Source organism: Clarias gariepinus, chromosome 14, assembly GCF_024256425.1.
Source record: "Clarias gariepinus isolate MV-2021 ecotype Netherlands chromosome 14, CGAR_prim_01v2, whole genome shotgun sequence".
NCBI classification, from domain to species: Eukaryota; Metazoa; Chordata; class Actinopteri; order Siluriformes; family Clariidae; genus Clarias; species Clarias gariepinus.
Window position 1 is genome coordinate 2,980,436 of NC_071113.1, and position 11,024 is coordinate 2,991,459.

The following is an 11,024-nucleotide window of genomic DNA, read 5'->3' on the forward strand; positions in this document are numbered from 1 at the left end:
AGTGCATCTCCTCCTCATGGACTGCCTATTGCGGACAGTCTGAGCACTGATGGAGGGATTGTGTGTTCCTGGTGTGACTCGGGCAGTTGTTGTGGCCATCCTGTACCTGTCACGCAGGTGTGATATTCGGATGTACCGATCCTGTGCGGGTGTTGTTACACGTGGTCTTCCACTGCGAGGATGATCAGCTGTCCTTCCTGTCTCCCTGTAGCGCCGTCTTAGGCGTCTCACGGTGCGGACATGGCGATTTATCACCCTAGCCACATCAGCGGTCCTCATGCCTCCCTGGGCATCTTTCTTTGGGTGTTTTTCACAGTCGGTAGACAAGTCTCTTTAGTGTCCTGCATTTTTAGAACTGTGACCTTAAATGCCTACTTTCTGTAAGCTGTTAAGGTCTTAACGACCATTCCACAGGTCCATGTTAATTAATTGATTATGGTTAATTGAACATGCATGGAAAACATTGTTTAAACCCTTTACAATGAAGATCTGTAAAGTTATTTGGATTTTTACAACATTATTGTTGAAATACACAGTCCTGAAAAAGGGACGTTTCTTTTTTTGCTGAGTATATATGCGAAGTGAGAGGCCATGGGACTATATTTAAGGTGTGTGACTCGTTATGTCTAATAAAAACTAATTAATGCAATAACACTTAACAGATTTCAATTTGTCTGATTTAAGTGGTTGTCTGTTTGTAATTTTTGTGGTTTAGAATGTATGTGATATTTATGGCATAAACAAGTTTTAGTAAACTAAAAACAATGAACATGAATGACCTGCACATTATAAGGAATTAGGCTGTGTTTTTTTGTAGTTTGATTTAGATTGTAGTTATTTAGTATATTTTTGTAGTTATGTTGTGTTTTGTGGTATGTATTTTTTTTACATTTAAATCTTACCTTCAGTTAGCTAAGGACAGGTTAGACAAACCACCGAAAAAAATCATAGATGCACAAGCACAATGTACTTGTCTTTATTATAATTTATACCAGTGTATAAAAGTGATCGGAATGTTGTATTTTTCAATTGACAATGCACACTAACACAATGCAGCACATGCAAGTGAAGCAGCAACTACAGATTTCAGCATCAATCAATATTGACCACATTACATTAAATGTCCGTGACATTTTAGTTATTTCATAAAAAATATTACTTAAATATGCAGCTGAATACTATAAGTGGTCTGTATGAAAAAAGTACAATAATAAACTTATGCACAAATCCAATATAAAGAATTTAAGGGAAAAAAATGTACTGCAGTCAAAAGATCGTAAACTATTTACGAAATGGCATGCAAATTGATTTGTTTGCAAATGGAAACATTTGAGTTTCTGCATAAATTGTCGTAAATGAGCCTTAAGGTTGAGGAAAATAAAAATTTAGAGCAGAAAACGATAGTGGAAAAGCTTTATTGCGATACAACCAACAGTTCCCTGTCAGCCCACAGATCACTAGCCTATATAATACTAAGGATTTCTTGAATAAGTTAGAATTATTGTATTCTTTTAATATGACATTGTCCTCATTAATAATAATAATAATAATAATAATAATAACGTATACAGTGGAACTTTGGATTGTGAGTAACTTGGTTTGCAAGCATTTTGCAAGATGAGCAATTTTTATTTATAAATTTTTACTTGATAAATGAGTAAGGTCTTGATATACAAGTAATACTCATGCACTTGTTTTTGCCAAGCATCATGTGATCACAACTAAGCCAGTGGTTCTTCTATCTCTTGTGCTGTGGGATTTTGGGTAATCATCTCCCATGCTCAGTTCCAGTGTGTGTGCGTCACTTGTATAGTCAACATCCGCGCACTCTTGTACTGTTTATTATAACATTGTGACCAGTAATAAATAGTACAAGTGACGCACACACACTGGAACTGAGCATGGGAGATAATTACCCAAAATTTTCCAACTAGATTTTAGTTGAAAACTCCCTGAAGGTGAATTAAAAAAAATTATGGAAATTACAAATTTGGGATCTACGGTACATTTATCCTAGGAATCACAGATGGCGCACTTTATGTGAGGGTCAGTATACAGGTAATCCTCGACTTATGAACATTCGAGTTACGAATTTCTGCATATACAAACCAGTGGCGGCTGCTAGCTTTTGAAACAGGGGAAGCTCATATTAGGACTTAAAATTCATTATTTGTACATAAATTCTGGCTAGTTTCCCCTTCCACAAGCTACTTTAATTATATGAACGAACTAACTTTACAATGCTGAAACACTGAGCAAAGTCAAAAAGGCTATAATGTTTTTTAAAATTATTTAAAGAATGATTTATACAAACAAAAATGGTTTATATCACCAGCAAACAATACAGAGTGCAGCAGTTCATTGTAGCACTTCACCTGCAAATGCGCATGGGCAGTGGCAGACTGGCCATCTGGAGTACTGGGAGTTTGGGCCGGCCCAGTCAGCACACAAATAAAAAAAAAATAAATAAAAAAAAAAAGACGGAAACCATAATATTGCATCTTTTTCCTACTAATATGAATGAGTGCGTCGATTGCACGGGCGCCGCCGACAAAGAGTGTGTTGCTGCGGGAGAGAGAGGTTGATTTACGACAGCTGTTTACGGGAGCGTAGTCCAGTGTGGGAGATGCATTGTGGGTAATGCAGTCCGGTGTGTGAAGTTGAACGCGAATGCGAGATGTAAGCTGGGATATAAAGCCTGAGTTTTGTTTTTTCAGTACTTTTTAGTTGGATTTAAGTGCGGGAGCCACCCGAAAGTTTGTACTATAACCTGACAATGGGACTGAACTTAAATCTCTGTAGCGCTGATGTATACTTAAGACATGCTGTCAATCAAAAAAAGGGGTTCTGCCCTTTAAACGGCTCCTCCAATCATGCAGCAGCCCAGCATCCTGACCCGCCCACTGCTCCATTCACCCCCAGAGACGTTCAAAGCAGCCGCATTGAAGTCCATGGACTCTGGGACAAAGAAAATCAAGTCAGCCGACCTGCTATATCTAACTGATTCTGAACGAACTCGTCTTTAAGATAAAGGTTTCCTTATGCATTTTTAGTCAATAAAATATTACAATAGTACATAATTTGACCATTAATTTTGTGACATTTTAGGGGAAGCTGAGCTTCCCTTGCAGTCTTAAAGAAATCGCCACTGATACAAACGGCCTAGGGTTTGCAGCAATCATTTGTAGAAGAGAACAAATCATGGAAGTAAAAAAACCAGACACTGCAATTCCAATTTAAAAAAAAAAAAAAAAAGGCTATTTCAAGAAAGTGGAAAACTGACAGAATGGCATTTAAGATTCCCCTCACAAACTTAGGTTGCAGTGCAAGTAAAGAAAAAAAAAAAAAGGTTTCCATTATTTCTTATGGGGAAATTAGCCCTGGGGTTCCCCCTTGGCATTTAAGGAAGATTCAGTGAAGTCTCATGTTCAGACATCAATAGAAAGATGAGCCAACAATCTTTTCAGGAATCGGACATTTATTCAGTGTTATACATTCATTTGAGGGTTCATTGCCTGAACTTGTGCACAGATGAAGACCAAGTGAGGCAAGAGCATCGAGAAACTGTTGGACTTTCCTCAGTTTCCATTTCCTAGGGGCACAGACAGAGGGATATAAATAAATTTGGCAAAAGTTGATCACATTTTAAAGATGACTTCCTACTTGGGTTGTAACTTGAGGCTCACCATGTCAAGGAAACCAAAAAATGAGTTCTTCCATCCTGTATTGAAAAAGTTACAGTTTAAGTGTTGCAATGGGCTCACACTGGAAACTCCTACCATAAATGTTAATGCTTGTCGGAGCACAAATCATGTTTAGAAGTTACCTTTTCCCATCATCCAGTTCACACTGCTAGCATTCCCAATCCAGATCCTGCAACCAATTCATTTTCGTCCCGCAACATCGCTTTCACAGGGTGATGGACAGCATGAAAACCTGCACACAGAATGGTGTTATATATATATATATATATATATATATATATATATATATATATATATATATTTACACATACATACACGGAAGAGAAAACCTCTCCACCCATCCCACACACAAACCACACCAGATTTTTACTTCATATTTTACACACACGCGCTTCAGGGTAAGGAATTAGTTCACGTGCACTTTACCTGGCTCCGGATGCACGTCTCGCGCTGGGAGCTCACCTGTGTCCCCTTGATGCGCATGCGCCATCGGGGAGCCAAAGGCTACGGCAAAGAAGAGTGAGAGTGTGTGTGTAAGAGAAACAGTGCATGTAGTTATAACCCACATACACAAAAATAAAAGAAACCACGTGCACGTTTGATAGGAAGATAGTGAGTGTGGTTTAAAGCTTACACTGTGAGAGAAGCGCGAGGAAGACCGCGAACACCGACAGGCTCGTGACGCACATCATGGTACTTCAGTGTGTAGTTTTTAAACGACAAACGAGCTCGAGCTCGAACAGGGCGATAAATAGGCTCGCGGTCCATCATCTCTCCTCACCTGGATTCACCTCACCTGGACATCGTTAGAGCAGTCAGCCAATCAGCGCGCTGCTGCCGCCACCTAGCGTCCGCTCACAGAAGGTGACCACAGTGCAACAGATTTCATCAGCGTTCTGAAATTTCATTTTCACACCTCAGCTTACCGACATATACACTCGGCAAAAAAAGAAACGTCCCTTTTTCAGGACTGTGTATTTCAACAATAATGTTGTAAAAATCTAAATAACTATACAGATCTTTATTGTAAAGGGTTTAAACAATGTTTTCCATGCATGTTCAATTAACCATAATTAATTAATTAACATGCACCTGTGGAATGGTCGTTAAGACCTTAACAGCTTACAGAAAGTAGGCATTTAAGGTCACAGTTCTAAAAACGCAGGACACTAAAGAGACTTGTCTACCGACTGTGAAAAACACCCAAAGAAAGATGCCCAGGGTCCCTGCTCATCTGCGTGAACGTGCATTAGGCATGCTGCAGGGAGGCATGAGGACTGCTGATGTGGCTAGGGCGATAAATCGCCTAAGACAGCGCTACAGGGAGACAGGAAGGACGGCTGATCATTCTCGCAGTGGGAGACCACGTGTAACAACACTTGCACAGGATCGGTACATCCGAATATCACACCTGCGTACAGGATACAGGATGGGCACAACAACTGCCTGAGTCACACCAGGAACACACAATCCCTCCATCAGTGCTCAGACTGTCCGCAGTAGGCAGTCCATGAGGAGGAGATGCACTGCAGTACTTCAAGCAGCTGGTGGCCACACCAGATACTGACTGGTACTTTTGATTTTGAGCCTCCCTTCATTCAGGGACACATTGGGAAACATTTTTAGTTTATGTCTTATGGTGTTGACTCTTTTAGTGTTCATACAAATATTTACACATTGAGTTTACTGAAAGTAAAAACAGTTGAAAGTCAGAGGACGTTTCTTTTTTTTGCTGAGTATATAAAGACCATGCATTACCTAGTGCAAGAAAACAAAATGAATAATATAACAATGAATGTAAAGGACAGCAAAGGAAGAACCTTTACTCTTAAGGTTTCCAAGGAAATTGCAGAAAGAATGAAAACTGGTAAGTAAATGGAAGAACTGGAATAAATACAAGGTAACTTGTAAAGCAAATCTGGGGGTACTACACAGGAAGTCTTAAGACTGCACTGTATAAGATAATTTTGCATCTTATTACAAAGTCACTTTCGTATTACATTGTGCTTTTTCTGCAGCAAATGGATGAGCTATTTGGGTCCTCTGGGATAGGAACTGCACCACCTGGAACTATCTGCTCTACTCCTCTATGTTTGGAAGATCCACCTTCTCAAAACAGGCCTTCATCAATCTCTCTTCCTCAAGCTCAGGCAGCAGGTGCTTCTGTAGACGAGCAGCCGGGGACCTCTGCCAGTACAAGCATGTCCAGAGGCAGAGATCCTCACAACCCTCACAATTTTTGAGGCATATGAAGCGCATGCAGAACGAAGAACAGCTGTGCTTGAGTCTCTTGTAAGGCCGGACCTGGAGAGATGGCGTCAACTGAAAGAGAGGCGCAGATGATCTTTTAAGAAAAAAGATGTTGGCCAGTTTGGGAACTGTTGTGGAAAAGCCAAAGAAAGTCAGAAGACAACAAGAGCAAATTATACAGTTACTAAAACCTTCTTGAAAACATGGCAAATAAAGCTTATTCTGTTTCAAGCAAATGTCTGTACTTTTATTGTCATCTTTCCATTGTTATAAATTGCCTCTTATTTTCAGTTACAATTTTAAAATGCACTTTGAGGTGACACTTCAGAGCTCTTGCCTTGCATTTGTTGCACTTTCATACATTTTTACTAGTAAGTCTTACAGACTAAATTAGATTAACTGTCTACAATTTTTAACTTTCACTGAAATGATTGCATGTTGGTACTGCAACATGCAATTTATGGTTTTTCTAAGCTACAGAAGTGAAAATCTGTTTCAAAGAAAAGATCATTGAAAAACTAAATATCTCACCCCCATTCACTGCAATAGTACAGAAAATAAATACTATGGAAGTCTGTGGAGGATAACATTGTTCCAAATATCTTTGTAATTGTCTGAAAGCTATTTACACATTTAGCACATTCTGAGGGTGGATAAATGATGACAAATTTTGTTAAGTGAACTATCACATTCAGCCAACTATTACAGAAATGCTACAGGTGTCAACACTTCTATATGTATTGTGTCATGTAAGCATCCACCCAACAGGTGTCAAGTGAATTTTAGATTAGCAAATGAGGTTATGCCACATGGAATTATGAATTAGGTGTTTAGTATTGAACTAATACTACTATAACTACTAAACTAATTAGTATTTTTACCCAATTAATCTCAACTCCTTAATAAACTTCTATATAATAGTTCTCAATGATCACATATCCATATGACATGCTGAGTCCATGTTTTTTAAATCACCCCACCACTGTGGAATTCACCTAAGAAATTCAAAAAGTCTTGAGATATATTTAATTCTTATTTAATAAACAAAAAATATTATTTGGGAGAAAAAAGGATACACAATGAAGCAGTGAACAAATTGAATGCCTTTACTACAAAAATGTACATACAAAGTTTTGGTCCAGATGTTTAGTCTAGATGTTGTTGCAAATCAGGTCTCTGTTATATGGCATGCATCAAGGTTGTGGGAGGTGTGGCTCATCATGAAAATGATCATCTACCTCAACATATTGGTCACTGGCTTTACATTTACATTTATGCATTTGGCAGACGCTCTTATCCAGAGCGACTTACAAAAAGTGCTTTAAAGTTTATGTCATTGGATACATACTTACACTGGGTTAACTAGGTTAATAAACAAACATTATGCAGAATGCAGCATGCTGAGACAGCAAACCTGATATTTAAAATGCTTTGCATGTGTAGGCACTGGAGCCTCCTGAACTTAGGCTTCAAAATGCCAAATGCATGTTCAATGACTACACAGGCAGCATTTAGCTTTATGTTAAAGTGTCTTTGCCCAGTTGTCAAGTGTCCATTGTCTCTGTAAGGCCTCATAAGTTGAGGCAACAGAGGATAAGCAAAGTCTCCAATTATATGCATTCCCTGTGGAACCAGGGAATGAGGATCTTCTTTAAGAACTTGTCCAACCTCTGTTAGACGAAATGCTCTGGCATCATGCCAACTCCCAGGGTGACCCACACTGATGTGACAGAAGCGGCGCTCACGGTCACAAAATCCAGTTAAAATTACAGAATAGAATTGTTGCCTATTCAGGTAGGCAAGGGGATTATCACAGTGGGGTCTCCTTATAGGAATGTGACACCCATCTACTGCACATACAGTGTTGGGGAAACCTGCTAAGTCAAATTTCAACTTTGACATTTGCAGCCTTTGGCCTCTGGCCCAGGAGATGTGATGGGCCATGTATGTATTAACATAACAACAAAACTCATGGAGATGTTTAGCAAGAGTAGATTTTGAGATGTTGAATCTGTCTGCTACCCCACGGTATGACTCCTGATTGGCCAATGTCCAAAAGCAGAAGAGAACACTCTGTGTGACTGGCAGTTTGCTTTGCTGTAAATTCATATAAACAGGACCAAGGGTAGTAATGACATCCTGTAAAGGTAGAACATAAGGTTTCAGGAGAATATACCAAATTTTAGGTAAATTATGTTGACTTTATGTAGTTCGCACCTCCACTTGTTCTTTGGAAAGAACTTGACGGCTCCGTTTTCAGCTCCTCCCCGACTGCTTTCGGCTAATCTCGCCGATCGGTCTGCGCAGCGCAGCATGAGCTCGAACACACCTGAAGCCTTGCGGTTGTCGGAATCACGTGACCGACATGACTTTGGCTCTTAAGTAAAGGCTCGTGCACTCTTCAGTAAAATGTTTTTTAAAGATTCAGAGATGTTGATTATGTGCACGAACATTTCCTTGACCAGTGCAGCTGCATGTACATATTAATTATGCTGCTTGCAACGTTATGATCTAGTTGCTACACAAAGTTTGTCCACTAATAGGAAGAATCGACACCTAAATAAGGCTTTATCTGGCCATCACCACTTTTAACTATTTGAAGCTGAAATTTCAGAACGCTGAGGAAATCTGTTGCACTGTGGTCACTTCCTGTGAGCGGACGCTAGGTGGCGGCAGCAGCGCGCTGATTGGCTGACTGCTCTAACGATGTCCAGGTGAGGTGAATCCAGGTGAGGAGAGATGATGAACCGCGAGCCTATTTATCGCCCTGTTCGAGCTCGAGCTCGTTTGTCGTTTCAAAGCTATACACTGACGTACCATGATGTGCGTCACGAGCCTGTCGGTGTTCGCGGTCTTCCTTGCGCTTCTCACACAGTGTAAGCTTTAAACCACACTCACTATCTCTCTATCAAACGTGCACTTGATGATTTTTTCTTTTTGTCTATTTTGTGGGTTATAACTACATGCACTGTTTCTCTCTTTTGCCGTAGCGTTTGGCTCCCCGGTGGCGCATGCGCTTCAAGGGGACACAGGCGCGCTCCCAGCGCGAGACGTGCATTCGGAGCCAGGTAACGTGCACGTGAACTAATTCCTTACCCTTTAGTGTGTGTAAAAGATGAAGTAAAAACATGGTGTGGAGGGGCGTGTGTGGGTTTCCTTTGTGTGGGTGGGTTGGGGGTGTGCACAATAATATAAATAAGCTGCCTTAATGTAACAAGTCGCATAGCTTTAAGTTTACTTAACTTTTTTTGCAGTTTAGTTGGCACACTGTATCCAGTTCAAAATCCTAAGTTGACTTGTAATTCAGATATTATCAGCACAAGTAGTATTGGTTGTGGGTTCAATTTATTATATTCCCATAGGATTGACTTGGCACAACTTCTCATCTACACAAACATTACTTTAAAAAAAATACCTGCATAAACCAGAAGAATACAGGTTCTATCTTGTGCAATAGGTCAATAAAATATCTGAATAACATGATACATGATGCTTATTTTTTTAAATCTTACATACATATATAAACTAGCTAAGATTATCCTTTTTTCCACCATTGTGTTGGTAGTTTATGGCAAGTTTCTCAACATAGAAATCTGGGGGAGGATGTCTTATGGTTTGGATGGCTTTGTCTAGTTTAAGAGCACAATCTTGCCTGTCGTCTCAACAAATACCACTAAGAAGTTGGACCAACAATATAATGAATGAATTCAACATTTATCTAAATAAAAAATAAAGATCTAAGTTTGTGTGGGTGGTGGGGATTGGTGTTAGTGGTGCTCACTGTTTTTGGAATTTATTGTCCTATATGCAGGTTTTCATGCTGTCCATCACCCTGTGAAAGCGATGTTGCGGGACGAAAGCGATTTGGTTGCAGGATCTGGATTGGGAATGCTAGCAGTGTGAACTGGATGATGGGAAGAGGTAACTTCTAAACATTATTTGTGCTCTAACTAACATTTATGGAAGGAGTCTCCAGTGTGAGCACATTGCAACACTTAAACTGTAACTTTTTCAATACAGGATGGAATTAATTTTGTGGTTTCATTGACATGGTAAGCTTTAATGATTAACTTACTACAACCCAAGTAGAAAGTAATCTCTAAAATGTTATTGTGTTCTTTGGTTGCCAACTGCTTTTTATATTATCTTCCAGATCTCTCATTCCCCTCCCCCCTGCCCAGGAAAGCAGAAGGTTCAACAGTCTCCTTTCTCAATGCTCTTGCTTTGCTTGGTCTTCATCTGTTCAGACAATGAGTCCTCAAATAAATGTCCAGTTTCTGAAAAGGTCTTGTTGGCTTGTCTTTCTATTGGTTACATCTCAATTATTAAATGTCCGTAGTGTCCTGGCTGCGTTTAAAGCCAGTTGTCTCTTAAATGGAAAGGTTGGAGTTAAACTTTTTGGAGTAAGTATAAAATTATTTCCAGATATAAATGTTAATGGGAACTTTTTTTTTCTTTTTTTATGGAAGGTGCTTACATAAAGGTTTCTAATTCAACTTTTACGTGAATATATTGACCCTCAGTGTGGCATACATGATTTCCAGGCTAAACACAATAGATCCAAAAATTTTCTTCCACAAAGTTGATGGTTCAATACTACACTTCCAGAGTTTTTAATACGTTATGGATTCCTAACTTGGTTCCAATTTTAAATCTAGTTCATTTTTTTTTATAAATACTAATATAAAATTCTATAGATTAAGTTGACACATGGATTAAACCTTATTTACACACATAACTTTAAAAAAATTCAATACAAATTTAAATGTGAAATTTTAATAAACAATGTTTGAATAATCACTCAACAAATTGTGGTGAGATGCACTCTAAATCTTGTTTACAGTTGAACTTTTTTACTTTATAAACACTGTCTAAGGAAATTTAATTGCTTAGACTTTTGCATCATTAAACATTTGCACACAGATTAAATTCTATTTGTACTAATCTTAACAAAATGATCTAATCCGAACATGTTTGGTTGCAGGAGTCAACATGCTTTATGGTGTGAGCATACACAGGTTGAACATCATTTACTCTAAATCTTACCTCATAAGAAAGAAGTAAAATCTA

The 11,024-nt window shown here is 38.9% G+C and overlaps 1 long non-coding RNA gene across 1 annotated transcript; it reads right to left on the reverse strand.

Annotated features, from left to right (window-relative positions):
• Positions 1-3,689: 3,689 nt before the first annotated feature.
• On the reverse strand, positions 3,690-4,426 carry LOC128540786 (uncharacterized). The gene is made up of 4 exons (XR_008365598.1): positions 4,339-4,426; positions 4,131-4,208; positions 3,827-3,936; positions 3,690-3,721 (listed from the first exon to the last, which is right to left on the reverse strand). It is a non-coding gene; the product is annotated as an uncharacterized LOC128540786 (long non-coding RNA).
• Between the last annotated feature and the right edge of the window lie 6,598 nt (positions 4,427-11,024).